Source organism: Pleurodeles waltl, chromosome 3_2 (assembly GCF_031143425.1).
Source record: "Pleurodeles waltl isolate 20211129_DDA chromosome 3_2, aPleWal1.hap1.20221129, whole genome shotgun sequence".
In the NCBI taxonomy this organism is placed as follows: Eukaryota; Metazoa; Chordata; class Amphibia; order Caudata; family Salamandridae; genus Pleurodeles; species Pleurodeles waltl.
The window spans coordinates 133,558,440-133,564,439 of NC_090441.1; positions in this window are offsets into that span (position 1 = coordinate 133,558,440).

Genomic DNA, 6,000 nt, shown 5'->3' on the forward strand with positions numbered 1-6,000 from the left:
CCAGGGTGCTGGGGGCCTAAGGCCCCCTCTCCTGCACCCCAAAATCATTTTTTTCAACATGTAAGGTACACACATGCCAAAAGGGCATATGTGCTTTACATGTTCAATTTAAAAATGCAGTTTTACTGCATTTTTAAATTTTGCACCAGGTTACCACCTGGTTGCATATCATGGTATTTTGCAAGTGCAAAATGCAATTTTTGGAAAAATCGCAATTTGCAATTTTTTCCAGCATAGCCTTGCGACCTGGAATTTGCGAATCGCAAATTGCGACTCGCAATTTCCAGGTCGCAACGCAAGAAATCGCAATTTTTGCGATTTCTTATTTGTGGTCTGGGAATGCATTTCATGCATCGCAGACCACTGTTTTGCACTCGCAAACGGCCGAATTGACCGATTCGCACCGTTTGCGAGTGCAAAACTTTTTCTTACATCTGGCCCTTAGTCCTGTGTCAAGTACTGTGTCTACGAATATGTCCGTATTAAATTCCCCAGATCATTGAGCGGCTAGGTCCGAGTTATTGTTTAGCATGGTCGAAACAAAGACATGATATCAATTACTCATAGTGACATCTGTAGGTAAGCCTTGAAGGAGGTATATCAGCTTCAAATGAATATCACCACTGTCCTGTTGCATATCACAATGTCTTATGTCCAAGTTCTTGTAAAAATCACCCTTAGAAAATTTAAATGTACACTGGATATCATGAAAGTCTGTATCACCCTGGCATGGAAAAATTACCAGAACTGAGTGACACCTTAGCTGGTCCAAGTATATCTTAAAGCGTCAGAGCCAAATAATACATGAATTTTGAGTGTTAGGATAATTTTACATCAATTCTGCCCCATACATACTGCCTTCATAATACAGCCATGAACTGAATGTCCAAAGCAAAGTTGATAAATATTCAAGTGATGGTTATCAATCCAAAATAGCTTATGCTTCCCCATTGCACCCCTAAAGTAGAACAGAAAATCAGGAACAGCCAGCAGCTTATAGAAATTGGCAACTTAATGAACCTGAAAGCGCTTTTGGCTGTATTGAACCCCCAAATAAAACAATGGAATCAAGTTTTCGAAACGGTGAACTGGGAACATTTAAAGGGCTAGGTCGCAATAAATATAAACATTTGGGATAAAATGTCATTTTCAGAATATTGCATTTTCCAGTTAAGGATATAAGCAGATGTTGCTATTTATGCATTACCAGGACACACTTCTTTTTTGAGTAAGGATTCATCATTGAGCTTATTAATCATGTCAGGCTTATGTGTGTTGCAGATGCATACATACTTTATTCCTGTTCTATTGTAGGATCAATCCAAGTAGCACGATAATTGACTAGAACCTCTGTTTTACATATCTTAAGTTTATGGCTAGAAACGGCTCCAAATTGAGCAGCAGTATTTCCTATGCAGCAGAAATCGTCCAATGCCTTTTGGCTGATAATTAATATAACCACGTCGTCTACGTAGGCTGCTATTTCGAGATGATGCCCAGGAACGGTAACAGGTGTAATTCTTTGTTTATCATAGTATTTCTTAGATATGGTTGTAAATATAAGGTGAACACTAGTGGAAATATAGGGCACTCCTGCTGTGTGACACATGCTATCGTAAAATATGGCAATTCCAGGTGTGTTTAATAAACCTGCTGCAACACAGCCCAGATGTTTTGATGAAAACCCATTTGTCACATGCTGGCCTATAAATTTTGCCAAGAAACACTATTGAAAGCTCTCCCATCATCTAAAAGAATCCTACCGACCATCTCACCCAAAACATTAGCTGTGTCAAATGCAGCGTTGTCCAGATGCGAGGTTGCACAGCACCCAGTGTTTAATTTGAGCCGGTGGTTTCCGGTTCTGGGCATCAGCACTTTTTTTGAGGGCCGGCACTCATTTTTCTGCCTCAAGCATTTACTGTGAGCAAAAGACACATATGGGAAAGATGGAGGAAGAGGAAAACTAAAAAGCATCTGTGGTGGTGATTCAGGAACTGGAATAAGCATCACAAAGGTATAATTTCATCCTTATTTATTTGTACATAAGGAGCTGCCACACACGGCGATGACACAGCCACGATGCACCGCCATTAACAGATTTCTCCAACTGGTATGGAATGTGCGAAACATTCCATGTCTTACATGCAGAGATCCTTGGCACAAGCCTAGAATACTGTCATTGGCACAAGCCCAGAATACTGCATTTTTACTTTTTCCCTTAAAAAAAAAAACACAAGAAAAAATAACTACCAACTATAAAATGATTAAATGAGTCATAAAAACTGCATTGAACCATAAGCAGCGCCAACGTAAGCATAAACAATGAAAACAACAAAACATGGCAATATAACAAAGAGTAATACCAAAAGGGTGTGGCCTGAAGTTATTTTAACCAAATGATCAAGATCCTAAAGAAATTACCTGAACTTAAGGGGAAGATGTCTGATACAACTGCTCTTATGAACTTCAGGATTGATATTTCTTGGTCTCAATGTTTTGCACATACCATTCTTGATTCCAATGTTTCTAAATTCCTCGATCCTTTAACAACCTTGTCCTCCCTTGATGCACATGATGTCTCCACACTGTTTCCAGTGATATCCTGGATTGGCTTTAGCCTTGACCACTCGTGCCACATTCCACCATTTTTCACCATTGAATCTTACAGCATTTCCGTACACTTTATCCACCACCAGTGGTCCAATGAATTTCTCATAACCATTCCTCACATAGCCACCTTTTTTAATATACACTCTGTCACCAACCTTAAAATTCACATCCTTCACATGATTACTGTTGTCGAAATTATTTTCCTGTTTGTTTTTTGCTCCAGCCATATTTTGTTTTACCTTAACGTCACAATCCTTCAATTCTACTCCAAACTTTACCCATTTACTCATTCATCTTGGGAATATTTTCATGTTTTGGTGACAGGTTTCCTACCTCTCAACATTTCGAAAGGTGAAACTTGTGTGGACCACTGTGGGCTGGTCTGGTAAAACCACAACATGGACTGAACCGCATTCATAACAACACACTTATTGGTGATTGCCCACTGCACACAATACACGAGGACCCAATTCATGCACTCAAACTGACCAATGCTTTGTGAAAGGTATAGTGATGTTCTCAAATTTTTGCCATCACCAGACCTAAGAAATGTGTCCACTTCCTCACTGACAAATTGAACCCCATTGTCAGAAATTCAATTACTGTTTTGGTATTAGGCTCTGCTACAAATTTTACTTCTGGCCATTTGGAATTGACCCACTAAGTCAATACCTACTGTTTCCCAATCTCTAGATGGGCAATCAATTGGCAGCAACGGTGGTTTCCTAACTGCTAAACTGTTCTCTGAACTAGCTCACAGTGCACAATTTTCCACAAAACAATCAACTTCCCTGTCTATTAAGGGCCACCACAGTGTTTGCCTGAGATGTCTTTTTGTGAAGGTACCTCCCAGATGTCCTTCAAGAGCCATCCTCATGAGCTTTTGTGTGAACCTCAAATATTTATATCTGATGCTGATAAGGTAGCTTGTGTAGTTTCCTATCTTGGTTGTGTTGCCGCCAATTGGCCTATTCCACTTATTGAAAATGTTGAGGCAGATATGCTAATTAAAAATTATTAATGAATGTTTATTTGTTTTCATTAACGAAAAGCTTCTGCACGGGGTACGGCAGCCACTTATACGAAAGTTGTAGTAAAATAACAAAAAATTTGTGAAATAATGAAAATGTGTAAGAATAATGTGGTAATATGTCATATTGAGATGTATAACCTATGTTTTGTATTACTTTATAGAATTAACTTAGCTGAAGTCGTGTCCTAGTCTTTTCTAGGCCTCACACAAGAAGCTGAATTTCTAGCGCACTGCAGAGAATCTGAAGCATTAACCTGATCCTGAACCACCCCATGTTAAAGTTGCTCAGCTAGAATTTTCTGCAATGTACCGACGGACAGGAGATGATGAAGTCAAACTGATACAATTATGTGTAGAGTAGGCTAACTGTACTTTCCCAGGACTTGAACAATGGGAGCACTGACTGAAAAGGAACATGCAACATTTTCGATACCTGAAGAGCTGGATGATGAAGATTTCGTACAGTGGACCAATCCGTGAACTGAGAAAGAAGAAATATTAGAACTCATACGTTTGTAAAATTAATATTATAGGTTAGAGTCATATCTGCTGATTGACTGACCAATAGGGAATTAGGGGGATGGACTGAAAAACTCTAATAAAAGGTCATGACAAGGGGCTAAAACTTAAGATGTGGGAGAATTCGGGCAGATGGGAGGGGAGAACTGATGACGTCAGGAGACACGGTTTGAGATTCTGTCGTTGGGCTCATACTCTTGAGAGCCTGATGCGTTGCTGATCTATTTGATGACATGAAGGCGAAGACTGACTTTGTTGCTGATCCATTTTGTCGATAGGTAGCTGTGAAAATGTGACTGACTAACTTTGTTCCTTTTCTTCTAGGTACCAACTGTGCTGTTTTATAGTTTTTCTCTTAGCTAGATGTTTTCCAAATTCACGTTTTCTAAATAGTTTTGCATGCAGTCCCACATGCTAATGAAAATCTGGGTTAGTTAAGGGTCTTTCGCGTGACTTGACAGTGACAAATGATTGACGGACTGCTTTGCTGAACTCTGCTATTAATGCTTTATTGGCTTATGCTGAAGCATTTGAGCATATGTTTTCTCAAGTTTTGATTAGAATGTGTTACTGGTGGTCGTTAATAAACTAATTCTGAGCTGATTAAATAAAGTATGAGTTAACCAAATGCATTAGAATTGTAGATAATAGGAAAATAAAAATTGTTAAATGCTTCATTGAGTTGTAGTTATTCATGAAATGATGGTTATAATTGTTTTATTGACTAATGATTCTCTTAGTGGTTACTGATTGATTGCATTGATTATTAATGCCATTGGTCACTACGTGATTAGGATACTCCATGCGATCCAAAAGGTTTATCGGCCTATACGCATCCACTTGTAAGTTTACTTTTAAGGACCAGGCGTGTCAGCAAAAACAATGATCCCATCCTATATAGTTATGCCACCTTTAAGGCAGTCCAAACACGATTGTTTGCGAAACATGTTTTTAACCAGTCTTGTGGTAACAAATAATTATATTTACGACAAGGGTCCAAGGGCCTCCTCACTTACATTACTATTTTCAACGAGTTAATTACTGAGACTAGATTGCCTGAAGAAAAACGTACCTCACTTCTTTACAGAGGCCTGAGGGATGATTTAAAAAATAGTTTATCTCATTGAAGTACCAGAAGATTGTGCTGAATTTATTAATTTAGTAGTGAGACTAGATCATCGGTTAGGAGGAAGAAAATCTGAACGTCCTCGTAGTGAACCCAGGGTATTTGTTTTAAAAACAGATAGAAAAGAAATCAAAGAAAAAGCACAGGGACCAGAACCCATGCAGATGGAGGGAGTCAGAGGTCTTTATCTATTGAAGAGGAGCAACGGTGCTGTATCTATTTTGTGGTAAATCCGGTATTTCGCACAAGATTGCACAGTTAAACCTAAAAAGAAAAAAGCTGTCGCTAGTTTGAGTGTTCCCAAACTGCAGCAGGAACACTAATGCTCCCGGACACAACTGAGATCGCTTCTCCGAGAGGGTTCCTTTACCTGATCTCCCAATACTTGACTAATGTCCTAAACTGTGTACCTAGACACCTGACCATTAGAGTATCCTCTCTGAATAGACAAAGTCTGTCAGTGCTCATAGACTCAGGTGGTACAGGTAACTTCCTTGGCCTGGCCCTAATGGCCAAGCTGGGAGTGTCACGTTACCATGTCAGTACCCGAAGCTTTTAAAGCAGTTGATGGCTCAGCCTTGTCCTCTGGCCTTATTCGGTTTCACACTAATCCGTTAACCATAGTATGTGTAAATGGCACACAGAAGATACAACCTTTGACTAAATTGATACCCCCACATTTGGTGTTATTCTTGGTATTCCCTGGCTG